General features: G+C 45.7%; 1 protein-coding gene across 1 annotated transcript in view; it reads left to right on the top strand.

Annotated features, from left to right (window-relative positions):
* setd5 (SET domain containing 5) overlaps nt 1–16,682 on the top strand; it is a 195,018-nt gene that overhangs the window by 87,854 nt on the left and 90,482 nt on the right. The gene's annotated exons all lie outside the window — the stretch shown is intronic.

Here is a 16,682-nt window from a genome sequence, read left to right as displayed (position 1 = left end):
GTTCAGCAAGTCAACCTCGGCCATTACTGTCCACAATGTACTCTTCCGCCTACGGCAAGCAGATATGTGCATTCACGATTACACTGTTCATTTTCATACGCTGGTAGCCAGCAGTGGTTGGAATGAGACAGCCCTTCTCTCAGCATTTCGTCAAGGTTTGAATCCAACACTGAGACCACAAATGTCTACAATGACACAGTAGGCTTGGTAAGTTTCCTCCAATAGGCTCTGCACATCTCTGAACATCTCACAGCTTGCCATATCGAGAAAGCCCCTGCTGCAGCCACCTCGTTGGGCCCACCTCCTCCAGCACCAGAACCCATGCAAACCGATTGTTACCATCTATCAGCTGCTGAACAATCCCGCCAAATCACCCAGGGCCTCTGTCTCTATTGTGGAGCTAAGGATCATCTATGGCGTACCTGCCCTATCCACCCTTCATGCCCAGCGGTGAGTACTGTCCAAATCACTCCTAACGTCGCTAATGTACTCTAATGTTCTCTAATGTTCTCTAATCTTTTCCAGTCAAAGTGCTTGTGGATTCCGGAGCCTCAGGCATTTTCATTTCTTCCCTCTGCCTTGCATGGACCAAAATCAGAGACATGCTCAACCAGTTTGTTATAATCTACATAGACGACATTCTCATATACTCACCAAATCTCGAAGAACATCGCCACCACGTCACCCAGGTACTCGAACCGAAGCGCCTCAACCCAAGACAGGCTAGATGGGCTCTATTCTTTACTCGATTCCGCTTCACCGTCTCATATTGTCCTGGCCACAAGAACCTGAAAGCAGATGCTCTCTCTCGCATACACTGCCCTCCAAAGGTTTGGAAACACCCCTGGCAAAGTGTGATTTTGGACGATATCAGCATAAATCCTTATCATTTTTCGGTGCAAATACATTAAAGTAACTTGATATCATAATTGAAGACCAGCAATAATAATTTTCATTTTTAATACATAATAATGGCAATATATACATGTCAAAGTCAGACACGCCCTTTGCCAGCTGTGATGACTGGTCACTGGTTTAAACTTGGCCCAGGTTTTTAAAAGATGTTTGGGTCATCACACCTTAATAGCTTCAACAGTTGATTGCCAATTAAGTTTAGAATACAATGAATTTAGGCCCAGATTATGCAGAGCTGTAATAGCTGCTAATGGTAGATATTTTGATGAATCGAAAATTTAAGTTTTTTCGATGTATAAACTATGTAATAAAATATGTTTTCGTAGTTTGTGCAAAATTATCACAAGTTAAAAAGGATTCGTGCCAATATTGTCCAAAACCCCACTTTTCTAGGGCATTTCCAAACTTTTGGAGGGCAGTGTACATCAACCTGATCCTAACCCAGACATACCTGAGCCTATTCTTCCACCTACCATCTTTATGTGTCCTCTTCAGTGGAATCTGAACAATCAAATCCATGCCGCCACTCAGACCGAACCCGCTCTGCCGGAATGTCCATAAGGGAAGAGTTATGTACCTACCTCCATTCGTCTCACCCTTCTGGACTCTCCGGGATCCGTTCACCCAGGCAGGCAACGTACCCTCTCGCACCTCCAGAACCGCTATTGGTGGCCTGGTATGGCCCGGCATGGCCCGGCATGTCCCGGCACTACGTCAGAGGTTGTTCGGTCTGTGCCATCACATCCACACCACGTCGTCTGCCTGAGGGTAAATTAGTGCCACTACCCCTACCTCGTCGGCCCTGGTCCCACTAAGGAGTGGACTTCGTCACTGACCTTCCTGCCTCCAAAGGATACACCACTATCCTAGTGGTTTTCGACTGTTTCTCCAAGGCATGCAAACTCATTCCTCTGCGCAGTTTACCCACGACTCTGGAAATGACAGAAGCTTTGTTCCAACATGTGTTCTGCAACTTTGGTATCCCAGAGGACACTGTATCTGACCGAGGACCTCAATTCATCTCCAGGGTGTTTTCATCTCCAGGGTCTGGCTAGGTTTCTTCCAACATCTGGGAGTGTCGGTCAGTCTATCCTCAGGGTACCACCCACAGACGAACGGCCAGACCGAATGAAAAATCCAGGAGATTGGGCGCTATCTCCGGGCCTACGGTCATCAACATCAGGACACCTGGAGCCAGTATCTACCCTGGGCAGAATATGCCCAGAACTCTTTACATCAGGAAACCACAGGTTTAACATTGTTCCAACACATACTTGGATACCAGCCACCGCTATTTCCCTGGTCAGGGGAGTTCTCTGAGGTCCCAGTGGTAGATTACTGGTTCCTCGAGAGCGAGAGGGTTTGGGACTCAGCTCATGTCTATCTCCAGCGGGCAGTATGGAGACACAATGGGTATGCCGAGTCTGCCACACCCTCCTACCAACCAGGCGACCTAGTGTGGCTATCGACTCAGGACATTCGTCTCCGTCTGCTCAGCAGGAAGCTGAGTCCCCAATACATTGGTCCATTTCCCATTGCATGTCAAATCAATGAAGTCACTTATGAATTGCAACTGCCGGCTCACTATCGTATTGCACCCACCTTTCATGTGTCCCTCTTCAAGCCTCACCTTAATCCTCTTCTCCCTCTTTCCACAGAAAACAAAGTACCTCCTTATCCCGAGGTCGATCCAAATGAGTCCAACTACAGAGTCCGAGAAATCCTAGACTCCCGACGACGAGCCGGCTGGCTCCAGTATCTAGTGGACTGGAAGGGGTACAGTCCTGAAGAAAGATCGTGGGTGGATAGGGACAATATTCTGAATCCATCATTGCTCACCGACTTTCATCATCTCCACCCAGACCGTCCCGCTCCCAGGGGGTGCCATCGTCCTCACCGCCGGTTAAGGGCGTCAGGAGACGCCCGTGGCGAAGGGGGTACTGTCATGGAGACACCAGCCACACACACCTCGCCAGTCACACCATCCACCTACACCCGTTCACAGTCACCTGACTTTTAATGAAGAACACCTGCACCCGCTTACCTGGACCACATATAAACTCATTCACCTCATTCCCTCGTTGGCTGGTCTCGACGTTATAAGCTTCTCTCCTGGCTCCCGACTTACCTATTCCTGCTTCCCACGCTGCATGGATCCTTTGTTGCCCTGGACAGAATCCTATAAGAAATTCAGATAAAAACTGTTTACCTTTGTTGAACGAACTGCTGGGAAGTTATCCTTTGTTTGAATTTAATAAACGAAGCATCACACTTAAACCTTCTGTGTCTGCCTCCTGACCAGTATTGTGACAAGTATATTTATAATGACGCTCCCTGCTACAGTTACAATATTATCAAATATACAGAAAAGAAAATAAGATCTATATGTTGTCGCTTATGTCATTTATGTTAGTTTCGTCGTGTTGGATTGTGTTTTCCCTGCTGTTCCAGTTTGTTCCTGTTCCCATTTGGATTATCTCATTAAAGCACGTTTTGTATGATTTCCTCGTCCCTGCTCCTCCTTCCCATACATGACCCTGACAGAAGAACGGACCAAAAACAAAGATGTTCTGGGCTGAGGAATTCCTCTTTAATATCCAGCAGGCGGACAAGCCTTTGGAGCAGTATGTGGAGGAATTTCTGAGCGTGTTACACCTGGTGAGTTGGAAAGGTAAACTGTTTACCTTTGTTGAACGAACCGCTGCACATTTATGTTTGAGATGTACCGTTGGGAAGTTATCCTTTGTTTGAATTTAATAAACGAAGCATCATACTTAAACCTTCTGTGTCTGCCTCCTGACCAGTATTGTGACGAGTATATTTATAATGACGCTCCCTGCTACAGTTACAATATTATCAAATATACAGAAAAGAAAATAAGATCACATGCTTTCGGTCATTTCATTGCATTCAGAAGATCCAGATGTTGCAATATTATGTTGAAAATGTGTGTTGTGGAATTTTCCCAGTTTTTTAGAGGGGGAAATGTGTTGAGGTAAAAGGGCTGAGTGAAAACCTGGGGACACGACTAAAATGTGTGTTTTATCTAAACTATAATAAATTTATTTTTAAATAAATGTATTTAAATCATACATTTATACATAATACATACAGAAATATTTCATGTTAAATATAGCATTAGACACTAAGGACATGCATAAATGCTATATTTTCAGTGTATTGGGTAGTATTTTTTATTAAATATTTTAAATTTACAGTTAGATTAATGTGCAGGACATTTTGCTTAATAATAAAGTGTATTTTATAGTTAATTTTTATGCATATTTGTACATGTTATGTCCTGGGGACAGAAATGGTACCCATTCGGTGGATTGGCTCGTACTCGGTTTGCGTTCAGCTGATACGCTCCAAAGTGGCGCTAGGGTTATGCGGAGGAGACGAATTGTTGACTAAAGTCGTTATTTTTGTTTTCTTTGCGTACAAAAAGTGTTCTCGTAGCTTTGTAAAATTACGGTTGAACCCTGATGTCACATGGATTATTTTACCAATCTCCTTGCGTCTGGATGTTGATTGTGTTAATTATATTGCTGTGTATGGGAGAGTCAGAGAGCTGTCAGAATGTATAAAAAATATCTTAACTTGAAAATGAATAAAGCTTTTACCGGTTTAGAACAACATGGGGGTAAGTGATTAATGACAAAATTTTCATTTTGGGGTGGAGTAACCCTTTCACTACACTATACTTTCACTACACTACTTTCTAGCGATCCTAAGGACCTTGATTAAAATGTTCAGGTGTGCGTGTTCAGAAATCTGCTCAGATTTCAAAGGTTGTGTAATGTATTCCAGCCTAGGGTACACCCAATTGTCACACCCCTGTGGACTGTTTTGTTGGTTTTTCCCTCATGTGTCCTTATTTGGTCTTTCCAGTTCTGTTCTTGTTTCGTCATCATTGGTTAATCATTCACACCTGTCCATGTCTAATCAACACTCCTATATAAGTTTGATTCATTTCCTTGTTCAGGTTCCGTTCTTATGTTGTCGCTTATGTCATTTATGTTAGTTTCGTCGTGTTGGATTGTGTTTTCCCTGCTGTTCCAGTTTGTTCCTGTTCCCATTTGGATTATCTCATTAAAGCACGTTTTGTATGATTTCCTCGTCCCTGCTCCTCCTTCCCATACACAACCCTGACAGAAGAACGGACCAAAAACAAAGATGTTCTGGGCTGAGGAATTCCTCTTAAATATCCAGCAGGCGGACAAGCCTTTGGAGCAGTATGTGGAGGAATTTCTGAGCGTGTTACACCTGGTGAGTTGGAGCGATTCTACGATTAATGCGTGCTTTCAGATGGGGCTAAAAGACGATCAGTTGTTTTGTTCCTTGACTCCTGACGATTGCCGCAGACCCGTAGCGGATTTTATTAATCATGTCCTTGCTCTAAATAATTCCAAGTTCTATGTCGATGTGGAAGACTCTAATCCTCCCCCCATCCGAAAGCACGCGGACGCTCCAGTTCACCACCAGCCAGCGTCCTCCACCTGCTGTTCCAAGACGCTTACTCCCTCCGATCCTCCCTCGCTCTCCCCAGTTCTCCAGAGCTCCTCCCTCATCCTCCCTCAGCCCCGTGCTCAAGTCAGCCTGCCGCCGCCCCGCGCTCTAGGCCGCCGGCTTCTCATGTGGCAAGCCACATATGCCATAAGGACAATATGGACCAGGCGATCCCCATAGGATTTGGTTCTCCTGTACTCTCTCCTTCGTCTCCGCTGATCCCGTCCAGCCCTCCCATGTCTCTGCTGGTCCCATCCAGTCCAGAGCCTGCGCGCCGTCCAGAGCCCGTCCCTCCTGTGCCTGCGCCTCCAGAGCGTCCCCCTGTGCCAGCACCTCCAGAGCGCCCTCCTGTGCCAGCGCCTTCAGAGCACCCTCCTGTGCCAACGCCTTCAGAGCGCCCTCCTGTGCCAGCACCTCCAGAGTGCCCTCCTGTGCCGGCACCTTCAGAGCGCCCTCCAGAGCGCCCTCCTGTGCCAGCGCCTCCAGAGCACCCTCCTGTGCCAGCGCCGCCTAAGCCCGGTCCTCCTGTACCCTCCCGGGCAGACAATACCCTTATTTCCCTCAAGAAATTTTGTTTGGGGGGGGGGATTGCTACCCTCATGAACTGTGTGCCCCGCCATGGCCGCCTGGACTGTGTACTCGGCCATGGCTCCCCGAGCTCCCTGATCTGCCATGGCCACCTGGACTGTGTACTCGGCCATGACTCCCCGAGCTCCCTGATCCGCCATGGCCGCCTGGACTGTGTACTCGGCCATGGCTTCCTGAGCTCCCTGACCTGCCATGGCATCCCGGACTGTATGCTCCGCCGTGGCCCCCCAAGCTCCCTGACCCGCCATGGCTCCATGAACTCCCCGATCCGCCCTGGAGGCGTACCTCCTCTCCCTCCTGTGTCTGCCCTGCACGAGCCTCCAGGGCGCCCACCCGGTGTATCTGTTAGGGCGCGAGACGCGCCTTACGGGAGGGGGGAGTAATGTCACACCCCTGTGGACTGTTTTGTTGGTTTTTCCCTCATGTATCCTTATTTGGTCTTTCCTATTCTGTTTCTTGTTTTGTCGTCATTGGTTAATCACTCACACCTGTCCATGTCTAATCAGCACTCCTATATAAGTTTGATTCAGTTCCTTGTTCAGGTTCCGTTCTTATGTTGTCGCTAATGTCATTTATGTTAGTTTCGTCGTGTTGGATTGTGTTTTCCCTGCTGTTCCAGTTTGCTCCTGTTCCCATTTGGATTATCTCATTAAAGCACGTTTTTTATGATTTCCAAACAATTGAAATGAATGGGTTTCATAACGCAGCGCTTTCTGCATTCAGTGTGAAAGCCGCTTCGTGTGCCATCCTTTATCATTACTCCTTTCATTACCTTTCATTACCTTATCATTACCTTTTCACTGCATGAAAGGTCACATTTGAAAAGGCATAATAGGAGCACTTTTTCAGATATAAAGCAGTTTGTCACTGCAGTAACAGTTCTGCAATCCTACAGCTAACATTTTTTTGTCATGATCAAACATACAAAACACCTCACAAACTGTCAAAGAGGTAGTGAAATCTTGGTAATAACACTTTTATTTACCTGATTAACAAAGCCTTTTGCACTGCACTTAACAGTTAACACTAGGCCTACAGATATTACATTTTACCTCTCCTTGAGTACACAAACATTTATGTAGTATGGGCAGTTTGCATCTATTAATAAGCTTTTAGCACAGAATGTGCACATTTTAGGAGTGACAACCCAATTTGTTGATTGTCACTGTGGTAAACATAGCAACATTTTGCCATTTTACAGCTGTGAACAAAAAATATGAATTCCAAAAGCTAATTTGGTATCTGCTATTTTTGACCAAAGTAATATTATAGACCAAAGACTCATTATGTCCATCTACTATAACTAAGCTACTATTGACAGAGGCGCTGTGTTTTATAGTTAGGTCCAGTACTGAATCTCCCGGATATCCTGCATCTCCTGAGTTCCCGGCCAGCCTCCCTCTTCCACCTCCTCTCCACAGGCCTCACCTGTCTCTGCCTCCAGCCTCTATATACCTCGGCACTTCTATTCCTCATCTCCAGTGTGGCCCATCATCCCACTGGCTCTACTAGGCTCCCTCGTCCCTCCAGCTCCACCTTGGTCAGTCGTCGTCTGTTCTCTGCTTTGGGATTCCTCTCTTCCAGCTTCGTCTCATCCCTCCATCCCTCTGGCTCTCTCTGGCCCCTCCTTCCCTTTGGCTCCTCGTTGGTCCTTAGTTGTTCTGGGTTCTCTGCCTTCGCCTCAGTTGTCTGAGCTGTTGACTTCGTTTTGTTTCTTCTGACCCTCTGTGTCACCCTTGTACTTCAGCTCTCCGTCTCCACCCTGGGCTCCTCCCCATCCCTGCTCCTGTCACCATCCGTTCACCATTTTCTTGCCCACCTCCTAAGCCCCCACCTTTCCTCCCTCATCTGTCTGTTTGTTTGTAACAGCGTGAGGTCCTTCCGGAGGGGGGCATAATGTTACATGTAAGTTCAGTTAGTTTCCATTTCATGGACTTTTAGTTCCTGTGGTTGATCTCCCTTTTGTCTTGTGTTGTCATAGTTAAACTGATATGATTAGATCTTTAGTTCAGCTGTGTCTTGTTAATTTACCTTGTTTGTATCAGTACTTAGGTTCTTCCTTCTCCTGTGTTTATTGCCCGGTCTTGTTTACATTATAGTGTTGGTTTATGCCTCATGTTCTGTTTGCCTGTGCGTTTTGCATTTAGAGTTTGTGTTTAAAGACTAAATCTGTTCTCTGTCTGTCCACAACTTGTTGTAACAATAGAGTCAACAAGAGTGCACAGCTTTTTGTAAAACAATTGTCTGCAAGCAGTGAATGAAACAGGAACAAAAACTTAATTGGCTTAATTTTTTTAAATTTGTTTATAATACATTTGTCACCGAAATGCTGGGAACAAACAAACACACTTGCACAACTCTGTTGCTGCCCCAGAGAAACAAACTGCATTTACTGTTCCCTTCATGCTTTGGGAATCTGAACAAGGTTATCTTTCCCTCACACAGCAAAAACTCACATCTTTGGTGACATTGTTGATGTTGTGATCTAGAAACAAAATAGCAAATCCTTCTTGAGCATGTTCTGTGCAGCACTGCCGTTGAGTTCCGTAACCCAAATGAAGCACACTGATGGCTGTAATCTTGCTCATGCTCTGGTTTATGTGTGTGCAAGCTCTTCTGGGAGAAGTGCACATACAAGAAAATTCCGCCCTATATGACATTATGCAGGGCCATACTCTGAAACTTATAAACCCTGAAGAGTGTATTTTGCACAGAAATACTCCATTATACATCTAACTTATGCCATACTGGAATCATGTAATGTCGCAGCTGTGATCCCTGTGTCAAGTCAAGTCACGGCTGTGTTTCCTGAGTCGTCAAGTCAGAGCTGCTCCTCCTGTGTCAAGTCAAGTTACAGCTGTTGTTTCTGAGTTAAGTCAAGTTACAGCTGTTGTTCCCGAGTCCAGTCAAGTTACAGCTGTTGTTTCCGAGTCAAGTCAAGTTACAGCTGTTGTTCCCAAATCCAGTCAAGTTACAGCTGTTGTTCCCGAGTCCAGTCAAGTTACAGCTGTTGTTCCTGAGTCCAGTCAATTTACAGCTGTTGTTTCTGAGCCAAGTCAAGTTACAGCTGTTGTTCCTGAGCCAAATCAAGTTATTACTGTTGTTCCTGAGCCAAGTCAAGTTACTGCTGTTGAGATCCTGCCTCCCGCTCCTGCACTTCCCCTAATGGCGGTCACCATTTTGTGCGTGTGGGCTGCACACTCTGCTCCAGAGGACTCGTCGGTCCACGAGTCTGCTCCAGAGGTCTTGTCTGTCCACGAGTCTGCTCCAGAGGTCTCGTCTGTCCACGAGTCTGCTCCAGAGGTCTTGTCTGTCCACGATTCAACTCCAGAGGTCTCACCTGTGCACGTGTCTGCTCCAGAGGTCTCGTCTGTGCACGTGTCTGCTCCAGAGGTCTCATTTGTTCCACGAGTCTGCTCCAGAGGTCTCGTCTGTCCACGAGTCTGCTCCTCAGGTCTTGTCTGTTCACGAATCTGCTCCAGAGGCCCCGTCTGTCCATGGGTCTGCGCCAGTGCCCCCGGAGGTGGCAGCTCTGGCTGCAGAACCTCCTAAAGGGACGGCGTTTCCCTATGCACTCTCAGCCTGTCCTGTCACGGCCATGGAGACCGTCTGTCATGGCCATGAAGGCCGTCTGTCACGGCCATGAAGGCCGTCAACGAACTCTCTGCCCGTCCTGTTACGGCTATGCAGGCCGTCATAGAACTCTCAGCCCCATCTGTCTCAGCCAAAGACATTGTCTTTGAACTGTCTACCTGCTCAGTTCCCATAGAGACTGCTAACAAACCCACTGTTTTCTCTGCCTCTCTCCACTGTTCTGTCTGCCTTTTCTGTCCCTGTTTTCCCCAGGTCCCAGTCCATGCCGTAGGTGTCTGTACCACCCTGGTGGGCTCCTGGCCCGTCTGCTTCGCCCTGGTGGGCTCCTGCACTACCTGCTCTGCCCTGGTGGGCTCTTGGACCTCCTGCTCCACCCTGGTGGGCTTCTGGTCCGCCTGCTCTGCCTTGGTGGGCTTCTGGTCCGTCTGCTCCATCCCGATGGGCTCCTGGTCCCTCTGCTCCACCCTGGAGGGCTCCCGCTCAGTCTGCTCCGCCCTGGTGGGCACCTGCTCTACCTGCACTGCCATGGCTCCCTGCTGTACCTGCTCCACCTGCTCTGCCGTGGATGTCTTCTGTCCTGCTCTGGTGGTCTTCTGCTCCGACGTTGGGATCTTCGGTCTCGTCTGCCTTGCTGGGGTGGTCCTCAGCTCTCCCTACTCTGACCTCGCTCCACCACTCTCTCTGATTGTTTTGTTTTTTGTTTGGAGCGTCTGGAAGCCACTCTTTGGGGGGGGGTTCTGTCATGAATCCTGTCCGGTCTGCCCGCCACCACCAGAGGTCGCCTGTGCATTTCACATTACACAGACTGTTGCACCACACCCCGGACTATGTTTCCCATCACCCATTGCGCTGATTACTCACACACACCTCTATCCAATCAAACGCCCTATATAAGCCTCGGACTTCCCCTTGCATTTCTCCAAGTATTGGATTGTGTATGTTGCGTTTAGCACTCTCCTAGTCTTAGCAACCTTTACGGAGCCATTTCCTAGTTTCCTAGTTTCCTAGTTTCTTGTGTCTTGTCTGGTTTCCTGTGTTTTGTATTCTCGCCTGGTTATCTCGTTGTGTCTGTCTCGCTGCCTGCGCTGTGGGTCTCTTGCATGTTTCTTGGACTATCCTTTCGCCTAGCCCCCTGGATTACATTCGCCGTTTATCGACCATCGCCTGCCCTATTACTTCTGTGTCTTGCTCCTATATGCCTGTTTGCCACTGTTCGACCCTGTCTGTTTGTGACCATGTCTTTGTTTAAATACAATAACGCTTTGCAATTGGACCCACCCGCTTCATGTCTCCTCCGCTCCGTAACACACTTATAAACATTACTTTAGTATGCATTGTAAGTAGGTAAGATGAGAAGAAATATAATTTTATTTTTTTATTATTTTATATATTTATTTTATTATTTTATTATTATTTTATTTTTTATTATGATATACCGTACAGCCCTAATAGTAGGCTACTAGAAATAAAAAAAAAAAAACTTCACTGATGGCCGCTAGTTCCAGGACAAAATTCTGTTGACATACAATAAACAATTCTGTTGACTTAATTAACATCAACTTTATGTTTTGACAAGAGTGCTGATTATATGTATATCTAATAGTAAGTAATTCACAGTGTTTATTATAATCACTATTGTGTTTAGACACCACAGAAACTACACAACCCCGCATAATGCGATTTCTACTGAGTGGACCCTGTGATGGTATTTCCTAAATGCTAGACATACAGAAGTGAAGTTTCCGGACAGGACCTGGTGGAACATGACTGCCACAGGGGTTCAAAGAAAACGGGTTGGATAGGTGGTGGCAGCAACTATAACTGACCACACTTGTATCAGGGGACTACATATTCGATGCACAAAAGTGCAAATAAATGGCCAGTCGTGGTGCTTATGAGAGTAAATAGCAGTAACTGCAACCTGCTATACAGAAGTTTATCATACCTGAATGGGCTATGACAAAAAGCCTAGTGGACCTCGTTGAAAAACCACACTCAAGAGATGGGGTGGAGCTGAACCCTCTGCTCCGGAGATGCAACACAAGTGATAATTTTCCAAGTGATAACAGAGATGCAATGCAAGCGATAACTCTTGTGGGGCAGAGAGAGTCAGACTTGTAACCCGAAGGGTTCGAATCTCAGGTCTTGGCAGGGACTGAACGATCAGTGTTCTCTTCCACCTTCAATACCACGACTGAGGTGAGACCCTTAAGCAAGACACTGAATATGCAATATGGCTGCCCAACGTTCTGGGTGTGTGCCCACTGTTCTGGTTAAATGCACACGTCACGTTCTTTCCTTTCCTTTTCCTCATGGTAGCAAATAGAAGAAAAGATGCCTACTGACATAGCAGTAGTTATGGCTTTCCTACCATTAAATTATCTTTCCTGTACTGACAAAAGCTAGCGAAGAAACATCCAGATTATAGAATCTGGCAAAAATGTTTGGAGAAGCTCATACTACTGCTAATGCCTTCAACAGACATTCCACTCACCCATACCCATGAGAAAGCCTTGTAAAGTGGGCTTGAACATCTATAGGGCATTCCACATTCTGTGAGCTGTAACACAGAAGTATCACATTCACAATCCAATGGGATAGCCTTTGCTTTGATACCAGTAAGCCTTTGATGCATCCTTTTGTGCATTTTCTTGGTTTGAGAAAAACTCTGCAGTCGCTATAGCCAAAAACCATCCAGGGCTCACTGTAACGAATGGGGCGGGAGCCGTGGGAGTGGAGCGAGGCTGGTGGAATTTAATGATAATGAGCACCACCTGCACCAGTCTCGAATCCTATGGAGGAGCTCCGGAAGGATAAAAGGAAGAGTGCCAACAGTGGAAGATGAGAGAGGACCTGGCCTGGATGTTATTTTGTGCTTTCTTTACTTTTGTGTTTGTTTATTTTATTATTAAAGTCTTTAAATGTTTGCCGGTTCCCGCCTCTTTCTTCCCATTCTACGAACATTGTTACAGCTTCTAAATCCCCTACTTGCTCAACTGACTGGAGTGTGATTAAAAGTGCTAAGAAAGAAAGCATTCCTCCATCTCAATGATTTTGCACAAGACCTGATACAAGAGCTTCACCGGTGGAAATGCATATTTGCATATTTGGCAAGTGGTGATCCAGTGAATCCACTCCCAGAGTGGAACGCTCCACTAGGGAGAAAAACAGCAGGCAATGCGTATTCTCCACCAATGCAAAGAGATCCACTTCTGCTGGAATATGCCCAAATACGCTACATATTATATTCATTGTACTGTCTCCATTCATTGGGGAATGCCCCTTACCTCCACAGCATTTCCACCATGCAGTTCAGATGGCCGTGGATTTGGACAACTTGATAAGAAAAAGAGGAGATGCTGGTCTGCCCATAACAGGAGGCTTCTCGTGAGTCTCAGCAGGGGGCATGAATTGATATCACCCTGATTATTTATAAACACCACTACTGCCATGTTCCCAGAGCAAGTGAGAATGACTAGTTATGATGTGCATCCTATAGTGACTCACGAATGCTCAGAGGCAATAGCTCCCTACTTTGACTACATTGTGTCTACACACCTGCCCCATGACACACCTTGGTCGTATTGAGCTATACTCCACCAGGAGGCTATTACCTCTAGGCATTCACAAGTCACTTGGACACGCATCATACCTGAGTGCTAAGTGTAAGAAGGGACACAAGCTTTCAAACAGATTTGAAATGGACACGTGTAAAGCAAGCCCACTGCTGAAGCTGCTGCCATCAGCTCAAATTACTTTCTGAAAGCTGTTTAGGGGAGGGATTTTCCTCTCTTGTACACTGCGAGCAAGTCCATGATAGCCTGTGATTGCTCTGGTAAACAGGTGGACTTGCAAGGCTATAGAGTTGAGACTCACACCTGGGAATGGGATACGCTGAGTGGACTGGAGCCTGCTTTTTTGAAAGTTGATAGTAAGCTCCTAACACTGAAGGTGGTTGATAAGCAAACATTTGTGGCTGCTCAGCATGCTCCCTGAATGAGCCAAGAGCAGCCAATCACCTAGATAATTTAGAACACGCACTACACTCAAATGTAGAGGGGAGAAAACAGTGTTCATAAACTTTCTGAATGTGCACAGAGCTAGAGAAAGACCGAAGACAAAGACCATGAACTGATGAGCCACACCTTCAAAAGAAAATCTCAGAAAGGAAAGGAAAGGACGTGATGTGTGGCTAAATATGGTGACCCATACTTGGAATTTGTGCTTTGCATTTAACCCATCCAAGTGCACACACACTTGGATGGGTGAGTAGTCAACAAACGCACACACACCGTGAACACACACCCAGAGCAGTTGGCAGCCAATGCTGCAGCGCCCGGGGGAGCAGTTTGGGGATTCGGTGCCTTGCTCACCTCAGTCATGGAATTGAGGGTGGAGAGAATGTTGGGAATTCACTCCCCCTTCAATCCCTGCCAGACCTGAGACTCAACCACACAACCTTTGGGTTACAAGTCCAACTCTCTAAACATTAGGCCATGGCTCCCCCCCTTGAAAAAGCTCACTTGCTCATGTACCCTGCAACAGAAAAGCCAAAAGTCTCCGACTCTTTGCTTGGCTTTGATGCAAGGGCTAGCCACGATCCAGCAGAGGAGCGCTGTGCAGATGAAGAGTGCGAGGCATGCCACATCTTAGAAGCCTCAACATGAACTTTAGGAAAAAAGGGGGCTCGCCTATGAGAAGCAGCTTCCTGATGGTCGTCCGGCTGCAGGAACCATTTGTCCAGCCAACCATGCTCTAGTGCCAAGGGGGAAACCAGTCCAGGCTGACTTCCTCCACTATCCTCGACTTCAGAATAGCTCCTCATTGGTGTGAAAAGGAGAGTCCTCCATTGGGCTGTTGGGCAAATCCACTGAGTTGTATGCCACAGTGGGGCAGAGGCACTGGAGATGTGGGTCTTGAGCCAGTGTAGGCTTACCACTGAACATTGCCGGTTCCAACACGGAGTGCTGCTGCTTCTTCCACAGTGGTGGGAGAAGGCTGCAGGTTGGAGGCAGATGCGTCACTGAGCAGAAGTGCTATCCTACTCTGGAGAACCCTAATGCTCATGACATTGCAGTGAGGGCACAACGTAGGCAGTCTGCGATATGTCTGTGATTAGCTACACTGCTCTTTTGACACTCTCTTGCACGCAAACACAAATGCGCACTGGATTGTTTGCCAAATCTGTTTTGCCAATATCCTATTATTACTGTTTCAGCTAGGGGTGCTCTTGCTTTTGTTAGGGGGTGCTTTTCACATGTGACAGAATGGAGGGGTGGTGTGAGTCTCATGCTGAATGTGTGAGAGTTGGCAGCCCTGCCATTATGTACCGTTTACTACTTAAGTACCACAGAGTTAAAGCGGAGCAGGTAGTCCAATCTGCTGTGATTTAGTGGGGACTAATTTGTATATTCATGGAATCTGTATACTAAGGTACAGGTGTATAGTTATATTCAAGCCATATTGAGTGATGAAAAAATTCCTTTCAGAAAAAAACATTTAAATATGTACATTTGATTATTTAAAGCTTGAAAAAAAAATGCATACCATAATAGGCTACAGCCAAGAATAATTACTGTCACATTCATATAGTGAATAAAAACTGCAAAACAAAATGTATATAATATTAAATAGGGATGTGACGAGATCTCGTGGCTCGATATGCTCGCGAAACATTTTGCAGTGTTTACATTAGAGCTGCACGATTAATCCTTAAAATATTCCTAAATGACAACGATTTAGCTTTATCTATTAGGACTGTTTCACATCACGAGTGTCAGTGGAGCGTGAGAAGCACATTTTGTCACCATGTTAAAGGCACAATATGTACGTTTTTGCCGCTAGAGGTCGCATTTTCAAAACAACAGAGGCGAAGCTCGATGACGCAGTGACGGAGCATGGAACGTTGGGAGATGTCGTTTTCACAAATCATGCTCTAATGTATTACTTTTTTATTAACTTACCTGTACAATTAATAACAGTATTTTATGTCATCGTAATGAATTATCTGCAAAGAACATGATGTTTGATGTTGATATTTGATTCAATATTAGCCTTTTACTGATATGTGACTATTTGTCATGATTTAGCGGGTTAATGGTGCATATTTTTAGGTGTGTAAAACAGTCGTTCTAAAAGTAAATTTGAACGAACCCACCGTATTTGCAAGTATGGCTAAATGTTTTGCAAGTATGGCTAAATGTTTTTGTGCAGCACATACTGTATTTAATTACATTATATGAGTATTATATGTATGTATAATATAGGACTATATATATGGCACAGTGTTCAGCGCGCAGTTTCACTCTCCTCTAGCCGCTGTCACTGGGCGGTGTGACGCTCTGCTCAATATTCCGCTCTATGAATGTGCGTTCCGCTCGTGTACCGCTACTCATGCTCACTGGAAAAATAGAGACTGCTCAAATAACGCGCCTATCCCTGGTGAAAAAAAACAGCATATGCTGGTAGGTATGTTTTGATGCTGGGATGCTGGTTAGGTATGTTTTGAGGCTGGTTTATGTTGGTCCTTTGCTGGTTTATGCTGGTCCTTAGCTGGTTTATGCTGGTCATATTGCTGGTCAAGGACCAGCATAAACCAGCAAAGGACCAGCATAAACCAGCTAAGGACTAGTTTAAACCAGCATCCCAGCATCAAAACTACCAGCAAGTATCTTAACACTTGTATGTATTGTAACGCTTATCCTCTTTCGCCAGGAGGTGGCGACAACTGTTCGTTAAAAAAAGTATGCCATTGAATCATTCATTCAGGAGATTTTAGTCAAACAAGTCTTAATGAAGTTAGACACTGACTCCTTCATTGATGTTTTTTTGTTTAAATTAATATACGTTTTTAAAAGACTTAAGCAATTTGTCAGAACCACTAAATTACGTTATTTTGCTTAGTTTTCTTTTTTAGTTTTATCTTTTTTTCTCCAGAATTGTGAGAGAATCATGGTCTCCAATTTATTAAAAACAACTGGGATTCTCAATTTATTAAGAATCGTAAAGCTCTTGTTTAAATGTTGTTTATTACTGCATATAATTCATTAAAATGGAAGTTCAAAATGCACCTACAA

This window comes from Labeo rohita, chromosome 6 (assembly GCF_022985175.1).
Source record: "Labeo rohita strain BAU-BD-2019 chromosome 6, IGBB_LRoh.1.0, whole genome shotgun sequence".
Taxonomy (NCBI): Eukaryota; Metazoa; Chordata; class Actinopteri; order Cypriniformes; family Cyprinidae; genus Labeo; species Labeo rohita.
This window is presented reverse-complemented; position numbering and strand designations above follow the sequence as displayed.